We start from the raw sequence: 12072 nt of genomic DNA on the forward strand, positions 1-12072 counted from the left end.
ATTTCAAAAGTATTTTATGTAATATTTCGAAAAAATATATTTAATTTGGATTAAAATTTAGAAAGTTATGTGCAAAAAACTAAAAATAACCTATTTTTTGAAAATATTACTATTTTATGAATGATTTATCAAAACTTTTAGTAAGCTTTTTTATAAGATTCGAAGAAATATAAAAAGCTTTGAAAATCAAATTTTCCTTTGCTCAAGACCTTTGTCTGAACATTTCCTTACCAAGTTTCTAATTTTTTTATTTTTAAGCTTGTCATATTTAGAAACTTTAGTCTTGTAAAAAAATATTTAAAATGAGAAGCTCAACGGAGAATAAAAATATTTTTACTAATTTTTTACATATACAATTGAAAAATATGAGAAGACCCGAATATTTTAGGAAAATATATTTAATTTGGCTTAAAATTTAAAAAGTTATGGGAAAAAAACTATTGAAAGTATTAATGTTTTATGAACGATTTATCAAAATTTTCTGAAAAATAACTAGAAAGCTTTTTTACAAGTCTCAAAGAAATATAAAAGCTTTGAAAATCAAATTTTCCTTTGCTCAACAGTTTTCTGTGAATATTTTCTTACAGAGTTTCTATTTTTTATTTTAAGCTTGTCATAATTAGTCTTGTAAAAAAAATATTTAAAGTGAGAAGCTCAACGGAGAATAAAAATATTTTTACTAATTTTTTACATATACTATTGAAAAATATGAGAAGACCTGAATATTTGAAAAATATATATTTAATTTGGTGTGAAATTTAGAAAGTTATGTGCAAAAAACTAAAAATAGATGATATTTTGAAAGTATTAATTTTTTACGAATAATTTATCAAAATTTTCTGAAAAATAACTAGAAAGCTTTTTTTGCAAGATTCAAAGACATTTAAAAAGCTTTGAAAATCAAATTTTCCTTTGCTCAAGAGCTTTGTGTGAACATTTTCTTACAGAGTTTCTAATTTTTATATTTTTATGCTTGTCATAATTAGAAATTCTAGTCTTGTAAAAAAATATTTAAAGTAAGAAGCTCAACGGAGAATAAAAATATTCTTAATAATTTGTATATAAAGATTCAAAGAAATATAAAAAACTTTGGGACTCAAAATTTCCTTTGCTCAAAAGCTTTGTATGAACATTTCCTTATAGAGCTTTTAATTTTTGTATTTTTAAGCTTGTCATATTTAGAAACCGTAGTATAAAAATATTTTTAATAATTTTTTACATACTTAATTGAAAAAATATATTTATTTTGATATGAAATTTAGAAAGTTAACTAAAAATAACTAGAAAATTTTTTTACAAGACTCAAATAAATGTAAAAAGTTTTGAAAATCAAATTTTCCTTTGCTCAAGAGTTTTGTGTGGACATTTTCTTAGAGAGATTCTAATTTTCATATTTTTAAGCTTGTCATATTGAGAAACCCTAGTCTTTAAAAGAAAATATTTAAAGTGATAAACCAACGGAGAATAAAAATATTTTTCATAATTTTTTATAAATATAATTAAAAAGTATGAGAAGACCCGAATATTTAAAAAAATTATTTATTTTATGAAAAATAAATGAAAGCTTTTTATAAGATTAAAATGGCTTTGAAAGTCAAATTTTTCTTTGCTCAAAAGCTTCATGTGCAAAATTTTCTCAATTTTATATTTATATAGCTGTGCAAAAAACGATTTTTTGAAAACATCAATGTTTTCTGAACGATTTATCAAAATTTTCTGAAAAATAACTAAAAGGATTTTTCACAAGATACAAAAAGAAATAAAAATGGCGAAAATATCGATATGTCCTTGTAATTTCTGCGTTAGCAAGTTATCAATTCAATTCAATAATATGAGATCAAGAGTTAATCGCGATATAAAAAAAATATATATACTTCTTGGACATAATAGACGACAAAATTCCATTTTTCCTTTCATTCGCCCCATAAACAAGGCTTTGCAATTCAAAAAAAGAAAATAATAATAATAATAATAAAACTGGTCGATTCGAAGGCGCGTTTTTTTTTTTTATTCAAATGCTCGGGTCCGTGGAGGCGAGGCAAGGCGAGGCGAGGAAGGTCCGATAAGTCCGCGAAACGGCAAAACGGATTTTCGTTTCATTGATCGTCCGCGATCCCATGTTACGCGACCATTTCCAGCGGAGCAATATGAGTAGCAGGCTCTTAATGGGGGTAACCTAAAAGGTCGCCTCACATGTAAATTACCCTCGTACAGCTTGTTCCTTATCGCTTCATCACCGGCCGACACGTTATGGGCATATCGACGATACAGAAATGCCCGCCCGACCCCGGGACCGCCGAACGTTCAACCCGGGCCGCGGCCGGCCGCATCGAGAGTTTCACTTTGTCCGCGGAATGGAGGATTCACGTCGTCGTCGTCGTCGTCTTCGGGTTCTACTTGCTCCGTGCACTCGCTTTCATCGTCCGGTTAAACGGTTTAGGAAGCGCTGGCCGGCCGATAATTTCGATTCCAGTATCGAATTACGGCGATGACAAATATTCAATTATAAGTAATAACTGGAATGGATGGGTCATTTCGATGCACCAGCGCAAGAGGCAGCCTCTAACTTGATTACAGTGCGATGTTGTGGCTTCCATACTTTATTCGATGCTGCTCTTACGGATAGATGCCCGCAAATTACATTATTCTCTGGAGAACACAGCTTTTGCAAAAAATATATATCTATGAACTTTGCAACCAAACAAATTCGTTTCCAAAGTCCTTTGCCTGAACGAAGGAAGTCTGTAAAGTTCTCAACGCAGACAAATCTTTAATCGTTCATTCGCAAACATTTTCATAAAATAAATTGCATTTATTTTATATTTTTCTTTTAACATTTTAAAATAGGGAAATTTACAACATTCTAAAGAAAGGTTATTGAGTCTTTTTTAGCAATTATTTTTTTTTAAAATATCTTTAAGGGAAAGAAAAAACGGGTGATAAATTTTATAGTTCATAAATATCTATAAACTTTATGAAAATATGTTTTCAAAAATTGTTTGTAAAAGCAAATAAAAAAATATCCAATAAAATTAAGTGTTCTTCTAATGACACTCTAAAGACAAAAAAAGTCTGCCAAGTTCTGAGGAAAGATCTTCAAATATATATGTAAGGTTAAAAAATTTGGATAAGAAAGATCAAATGTTTATTCAAAAACATAAGTAAGACAAAAAATCTGTGAGAGGGTTTACAGAAAGATTATTAAATTAAATGTTAATTTAATAACATTCCTATAAAGTTTTTGATTTCATAAATATCTGTAAGCTTAAAAAATTAGAATAATTTAATGAAAATATATGTTCTTAAACATTTTTTTGCAATTCATTTGTTTAATAAACGCTTAAGCAACCAAAAATAAATAAATAAAATTCTCCAATAAAATTGGGTGTTTTTCAATGATACTCTTAAAAACAAAAAAAGTCTTTTACATAAAAGAAGGAAGCCTGTAATGTTCAGAAAAAAAAGATCTTCAAATGTTTATTCAATAACATAAGTGAGAGAAAAAATCTGAGAGAGGTTATATAGAAAGTGTTTGCATTCATAAATGTCCGTAAGCTTAAAAAATTAAGATAATTTTATGAAAATATATGTTTCCAAACATTTTTTGATTCATTTGTTTAATAATCGCTTAAGCAAACAAAAATAAATAAATGAATAAATAACGTTTTCCAATAAAATTGGGCGTTTTTCAATGATACTCTAAAAACAAACAAGCTTTTACGTAAAAAAAGAAAGCCTGTAAAGTTCAAAAGAAAGATGTTGAAATTTTTTTCAATAACATAAGTGAGAGAAAAAATTTGTGAGAGTTTTATAGAAAGAGTATTAAATGTTAATTAAATAACATTCCAATAAATAAATGTTTTTAGTTTCATAAGCTTAAAAATTAGTATAATTTTATGAAAATATATGTTCTGAAACATTAAGCAAACAAAAATAAATAAAATTAGGTGTTTTCTAATGATCTAAATCAAAAGTTTTTTATCTAAAAGAAGGAACCCTGTAAAGCTCAAAAGAAAGATCTTCATTTATTAAATAACATAACTGAGAGAAAAAATCTGTGAGAAGTTTTATAGAAAGATTATAAAATGTTAATTTAAAAAAATTCCAATAAATAAAGGTTTTTCGTTTCATAAATGTATGTAAGCTTAAAAAATTAGGATTATTTTATGAAAATATATGTTCTCAAATATTTTTTGCAATTAATTTGTTTAAGAATTGGTTAAGCAAACAAAAATAACTAAATAAAATTTCCCTATAAAATTAGCTGTTTTTCAATGATACTCTAAAAACAAAAAAGTCGTTTACGTAAAAGAAGGAAGCCTGTGAAATTCAAAAGAAAGAAAAAATCTGTGAGAAGTTTTATAGAAAGATATTAAATGCTAATTCATTAGAATTTCAGTAAATAAAAACTGGTTGGTTGGTTTCATAAATATTTGCAAGCTTATTATACACAGAAAATAGTTTAAATTTAATAATTTATCATAAGCTTAAAAAAATATAAAAATAATGATAATAAAGAACGTTTTTATAAGAAATTACATATTTGCATTTAAACACATTGTTACAATGACTTTTATCTAGAAATGTTTTAAGGAAAAGAAAGAAATCTGTAAACCTAATAAGAAATTAATGAAACGAACGTCCTAATTTGAATTGCTTTATGTAGCTGAAGTTAGGAATGCGTCCGCATGTAATTGAAACCCTAAACCGTTTCAACGACCGAGATAACATCACAAACACACGTAGAAAATGTTTCCATTATTGTAGCCAGTGAGAAGATTAAAAAAAAGAAAACACAAAACATAGTTTGAGATAACAATTTAAAAGAAAAGAGTGTTGTCTAAATTAAAATGGTCGCGCCAGTCGTAGGATACATAAATCTCCGGGGCAAAAGATTAAGAAGAAACCACGAAACACGTAAACAAAATTACGAGTAATACCCATACATTGTCGTAACCCATCGCACACCATCGCATACGGTGATAAAACTGGAAATTATCACTTCCTGAAGGCGCATTTAATAACAATAATGGACCGCGAGCGCCGCGGCAAGATTCGACGTAATAAAAACGCAGACGCGGAGGTTTGATAAAACCGAAATATCCGAAGAACACCCGGAAACAAAAACAAATGCATCTCTCCCTATTAAGCTTTTATGGGGCATTGTTTGTTTTTAAAGGCCGGTAATTTAAATACATGTGTTAAACGGCACGGCTAAAAATCCACGGCCGGAATAAAAATAACGAAAACACGTATTTTAACTGCGCCACCGCACCGCACCGAACGTAAATTCCTCTCGTCCGACGTGCGGTGGCGCATCTAAGGCCCGTGCTAAACTGTCCGTTCAGAATATGATTATGGTCGGGCCGCAGAAAATGGCACGCACCCAAAAAGAACTGCGGAATCGATGCGGGGCGAAATTTTTTAACAATTAGTCCGGACCGTTTTACGCGGCGGCCTCCGTCATCAATCATTTTAACGGATCGTCTCCGGAGCGTGGAACGTTTTTAGTTTTTTTTTTTTTTTTTTTTTTTACCCCGATCCGATCGAAATAAACAGTCCGAGCGGACGGGCGACAATGTATCGGACAATTACTGGTTTTATTGTGGAGCGTGTCTTATTTTATTGCCCACACTGTGGGTTATTGATTCCTACGTGATTCGCCTGTGATTAGAAAGGTCGATTGTTGGTTGGTTGGTTGGTTAAGTTTATAAACAAAATGCAAATTATGTGTTGAAATTTACGTTTTTGGTTCATGATTTATTTGAATAAATTTTTGTGTTAAATGAAATGGATAAATGTGGTCAAGTCGACGTTATTTATACGGATTTCCTGAAAGCTTTCGACAGGCTTAACCACTCTATAATTCTCAATAAATTAAACTCTGCTGGATTTAACAATTCGACTATTCAACTACAATCTTCGTACATACATTAGTAAGGAAGAACAATGTGTTAGCTACAACGGATTTTAGCTGAAATTCTACTTGGGTGCCACAGGGATCGAATCTTGGACCCCTTCATTTCCCTCAATTCATTAATGATTTACGATCGTCTATTAATTATAATTATAATATCTATTATTATTATATTATTCTATTATTTGGTGATAATTTCAAGATTTTCCGTTCTGTCTAAGATTTAGGAGTTCTGTTTAATGATAAACTAACTTTTAACAGATATATTATGGAGATAATTAATCCTGAACCTTTCTCTTGGATTCATTTTACTAGACTGACATGATTTTAACAAATTTGATACTTTCAAATAACTTTATTACGGCTTTGTGTGATGAAAACTGGATGATTGTTCTTCAGTTTGGAATCCATATTACAAAACTTACAACCAAGTTATGGAAGGTTCAGCAGAGATTTTTTAAATACCTTGTGTTTAGATTCGTTGCTGCATATCCCATAAGAGGTACCTGTGAACAATATTTGTGTTAAAAGTTTGGATTTAATGAAACATGGAAAATTACATAACATGGAGGATTGTCATAGTTTGTCACAACACCTGAGGACCCTCCTCCATTCAGCAATATGTAAAAATTAATAAAATCTGATGATTGTTCTGTTGATTTGTTTGTTAGGATAATTATTGGTTATCAATTTATTTGATTTGTGTTTATAATTTCTTTTTGTTTTTTAGCTACTAGAGAAGATCAAAACTGAGATTGATGTTCTTCTCAGCTCCACACACGAAAAAAATTTTCGTGACATAAATTTGCTCGTACAACGTTGTCAAAAAGTTATTGATTGTAATGTTAAGAAAGTTATGCCATACATCAAAAACATAAATGGTTTTTTCGGGCACCGAATAAAATCGTTAAGCCCGCGCACTAATTAATTATACGAAACGCACCTTCAATTTGCCATCGAGGCGAAAAAAAATGCGCGTACCGAACGACGGTTTGATGTATTTAAAAATAATGAGCCCGAACTATGTCATTAAGCGGCAGACTTATTTCTCTAACGGTTAATGGGAGAATAGCTATAAAGCATCCTCCCGTACCATGACCTCTAATCTATACCTATAAATAGCAAATACACGTGATTAAGTGCATCGAGAGAATTAAGCCGTTTACAAGGTGGATTAGTGTGGTTTTTTTTTAAGTATTTCCGCGGAGAAAATGAAGGGATCGCGCCGCCGTGTGGGTGGGTGTGACATCGGGAAGCTTTATGATTGGAATTTAACGATTCAACTCGACGGTCGTACGAGGTGAAACGACCGTACGCACTGGGGTTGGTCGTTGTTTAGCAAATTGATGGATACATTCAAAGTTCAGAATCTTGTCTTTATAATTTTTGAGCAGGTAAAGATCATTTTTCATTAATTTAAATTATTTTTACTTAATAATATTTTAATGAATATTTTAAATTAATTTTTCAAATTGTAGAGTCTAAATTATCAAATATTATGCTTCTGTTATGATATTTATATAAATCAATATTTAGGTTAGAGCCATAAATGTTTTTAGAAATTATAAATTTATTGTTATCGATTTCCTTGGTGAATTTATCTTATTTTATTAGTAGGTTTAATACTCTTATTATAATATAAAATGTTAAATTAAAAATATCATTTAATCATTTATATCAATAAAAATTTTAATTTTCAAAGTTATTCTAGTTGTAAAGTCCAAAATATCAAATGTTATTAATTTTATTTCTATTATTATCCCTTTACAAATTTTGAAATTGAACTCAAATACTGAATTTTAATTTCTTTTCTAACTCAATCTTTTGATAGCTTTGACATGTTTTTGTATTAAAAAAACAAATTTTGACTGTTCCAAAAACTTAAGAGATCAATTTTTAATTGGAATATCAAAATTTAAGACTAAAAAGATCACACAAAAATAAGTTCAATAATATTTAATTGGTTAGTATCATTATCTAGGCAAGATTATTATTATTATTATTTTGAACATATAAAAAGGATAAGATTTGCTGAAAATAATTAATTATAATTAATATTATAGTGACAATTTGACCAAACTTATTGTGTACTCTTAAAATTCTTACAAAAAACCTTCAGAAATAGTAGCTATCCAAAAAATATGTAAAAAATATATTTGACATAAAAAATATATAAATCAGGCAAAAAATTATTTATTTATTTATTGAACATATAAAAAAGGGTAGGATTTGCTGAAAATAATTAATTACAATTAATATTATATAAAATTTTTACAAAAAACCTTCAGAAATAGTAGCTTGTTCAAAAAATTTGTAAAAAAATATATTTAACATAAAAAATACATAAATAAGGCAAAAAATAAAAAGAGTTTCAAATTCTCTTTAAAAAGATAAATATTAGATTAATAACTTTTGTCAGAACTTAATATTCAAATGATCTTCTTAATATGTTCACAGAGTTTCTGTCAGGTACACATCCAGGAAATTAATTTTCAAAATTCAATTTTCCAACAGAATAATGCCCTACCTCATACTGCGAGAGTTATTTTGACGTATTTTCAAAATTTCGATATAAATTTGTTGCCATTTCCAGCAACATCTCCAAACTTGTCAACGATTAAATACATGTGGGACCACAAAAGAAGGAAACTTCTTCCATATATTTTAGGAGAACTTCAGAGTCAAGTAATGAGGTTCTTTATGATGAATTTGACTCCCTCATTAGTTCAGGTCAAAAAATGCCTGGATCAACCTGGATGTTCAATAGATTATTAGTTTTAAAAAAAGAACAACATTTTTAACTGAATTGCTTTTATAATCTGTTATCCAAAAATCAATAAAATCTGAGCCCAAGTTGTGTGTTTTATTTACTGAGCCACTGACAATTAACACATACATATTATCTAATTCGCTACAATTCGGTGGCCGACATTTTCTGTGCAGGAGGCGTAACGTAATTAAATAAATAAATGAGAAAAAAAAAAAAATAAATAAAAGAAATAATCCGGCGGTCGTAAAATTTCCTGCAGCAGGAAATATTAGAGCCGAGCCAAATATTAAAACTTCAAAGGGAACGGGTTACATCTGCAGCGCCGAACATTAACTTTCTTAGAATGCTTTATGGTCATGAGAGACCCAACACAAAAACCCGATAAAATGCACTGCGCTTTGTTGCATATTTATTGTCTAAGAGTAAAAGAAACCCACTAGGAGATTTACATATGCGGAAAATTTATTATGCAGAACACAGATCAAAGTTTAAGACTCGAACGACCTGCAAAAGAGGAAACGGCGGTTTTTAAATCTTCACGGGCTTTAATTAAACGCAAATACAATTTATGCGGGCCCCACACCTCACCTTCTCATTTTTTTTTGTTTTTGTTTTTGTTCCCTACTAACGTCCGTGTGTATTAGAAGTTTTTATTTTTTATAACGCCCCCCTGGAGGGAAAAACGTAAGCACGTCCCGGTTTTATTTATTTTTTTAATAACTGGCATCTTTACGATCCGAAAAATATAATTAACCCGAGGGGGTTGAGGGAGGTAGGAGGGCGAGACTTGTTGCACTTTCGAATCGGTACACGCGTACCTAGTCGAAATGAAGCCATTAATTCGTAATCATGCATCGGCGACATAAAAATTTTCGATCGACAAAAGACTAGAATGCTAATGAGCCCGTCGCGATCGACGTCGCGGAGACGATCGGGATCGTAAATTGTATCAGAATCTTAATTCGATTTGACGCACAACCAAAAGTCGAATGTAGGCAAAATAAATAATGCCACAGTGCCATATTTAATTAGAGTTTCGGGCTTAATTTATGCGACGGTCTTTGAACAGTTAGTTTTTTGGTAATCTCGCAGCGAAATTGCATAAATCAACGTGAAGATTCGGCGCACACACGACATTAATTAATATCGAGGATAAAAATTTATATTTTGAAATGCCTTTATTATGCTAATCCGGACGATAATTCAACAATGCGATGCAAATAAATTAGTTAACACAACTAAAAAATTAAGCGCTTAATCGCATAATTAGTAATCTGCCGCGTCACGTAACATGATTTATCATTGCACTTACATTGTAAACGTTAAAGTCGTCGATGAAGAGTTTAGGGGTCAACTAGTTTATCCTTGATTTCACCAGTCAAGCAAAATATGATGTGCCATTGTACGGACGGTGCAATAAAACCAGATGCAAGTCATCCGATCAATTATTCAAATTATCATTCGCATCACTCGAAACGTTTTAAACTTGACGCGAGGATATTTTTACTCATCACCCATCGTTTTTATTAAACTGAGGAGCTCCAAATTGATCTCCACTTTTTCTTTTCTTTAATGTAAATTACCTAATAACCATGGATTTATCTGCATTCTGTATTTTTTATTTTGTGCTTTTCAAGTCGGACACAAAACTAAAATTAAATCTCTTTTCTTTTATTTAACATTAACATTGTATACTTTGTTTTTTGTTTTATAATTTTGGGCCATCTTCGGAGCATAGACTCCAAATTTACGACTAGTTTATATTCGTTTAAGCTTATTCAATTGTTGTGATATAATTTGTGAAATTTTTATGTCGAATTTGGTCACCAAAATCTTCACGACTTGACTGTTCCATGGTCTAGTAAATGTGATCCCAAGTGATCCTACGTAATTGTTTAGAATTTTGGAAAACATTTTTTCATTTTTTTTATCAAAATATTCCGGATGCTGTTTTTTGCGGATTTTGCTTGTTTTTATGAATTTTTTTATACTATATTGCTCATTTTTTTCAAAGTTCATTAAAATAGCACATTTTCGAAAAAAAAAAAAAAAAAAAAATGTCAATAATGTATTTTTTCTATATTTTATGAATTTTTGAAAATTTAACAATTAACAAAATGTTCTATTTTTGGGCATGTCTTGGTCAATAAAAAAAATAAAAATTTATTAGAGAAAAAAATAATTTTTAATTTGAACAATACTGATTTTTAAGGTTTTTCCTTGAAATTTTAATAAAAAAAATAGAAAACTAACTTATTTTTTTTTAGTTCAAAAAAAAATGTTAACATAATTTTTCCAATAATAACTTTAAATTCAAAAGATACTGATTTTTTGAGGTTTTTTCTTGAAATTTTTATGAACACATTTAATAAATTCAAACTTATTGTTTTTTTCCAAATATTTAAATATTTTAAAAATAATAAGATTTTCTAATATTTATATAATAACAAAAACTTAACAGTCTTTTTAAATAATCAAGATCTTAAAGTTCCAACTATATATGATATAAATATGAATGATGTCTCGTAAACTTTGAGTAAATTCAGTCAATAATAAATAAAATTTTATACTTGTATGTTGATGGTAAAATAGAAATTGTTTTAAAAGGAATATTAAAATTATGAATTTTTGTTTCAATAAAAATTTTTCGTAAATTATTGAAAATTAATAATATAGTAATATTGTATTTTAAAAATAGATTATTTAAAAAAATTAGTATGAGAAATCATGAAAAAAACAAATATTTTTTAATTAAATTTAATACAAATTACAATATTTTCAACTATTCGTAAAAAATTGAAAAATTACAATATTAACAATTTTTTTTCCAAAATATTCTATGAAAAGCTTAATTTAATTTGATTTGATAAATATTCAAAAATTTATAAAAAATTGAAAAATTACGTTATCGAAAAATAGTACAAAAAAAAAAATCAAAAATTTCTTTTTTTTTCTAAGAAATATTTTTTTCATCATCAAAACATATTCTTTAATGTGATGAAGAGAAGAGTATTTTGAAAAAAAAAATAACTCCGTGATTGGATTGGACAAATTTTAGTTGAACTTAGAAATTTCGTTCATGTTCCTGTCTGAATATCTTTTTTCTAAAAATATTATAAATTTAATATTAATTTATATTATATATTTGTCTTTAAAACGACGTAATATTGTTTTAATTCTTTTTAAATTTGTTAAATTTAGAAAATGTATTAAATTTTTTTACACAAAGGTTTATATAATAAAAAAACTGTATTTAACTGATCTGAGTAAAATAAAACTTATCAACATAGATATTTAAATATTTAACATCCCCGTCAAAATGGAATGGTGGTAGCCCCACGTTCTGAAAGAGCAAAAAAAAAAAAAAAATAAAAAAAAAATTAAA

The 12072-nt window shown here is 28.5% G+C and overlaps 1 protein-coding gene across 5 annotated transcripts in view; it reads right to left on the reverse strand.

Moving 5' to 3' along the window:
* The window catches only part of LOC109609657 (ephrin-A4), a 244191-nt gene that overhangs the window by 104392 nt on the left and 127727 nt on the right, over nucleotides 1–12072 (reverse strand). For 4 of the 5 annotated variants that reach the window (XM_049962220.1, XM_020026364.2, XM_049962219.1 and 1 more), the window contains one exon: nucleotides 6383–6423. The exons of the other annotated variant lie outside the window; for it this stretch is intronic. The gene's annotated coding sequence lies outside the window, so the exon portion shown is untranslated. The remainder of the gene's footprint in view (nucleotides 1–6382; nucleotides 6424–12072) is intronic. 5 annotated transcript variants of the gene reach the window in all.

The sequence above is a fragment of the Aethina tumida genome, chromosome 1 (genome assembly GCF_024364675.1).
Source record: "Aethina tumida isolate Nest 87 chromosome 1, icAetTumi1.1, whole genome shotgun sequence".
Classification (NCBI taxonomy): Eukaryota; Metazoa; Arthropoda; class Insecta; order Coleoptera; family Nitidulidae; genus Aethina; species Aethina tumida.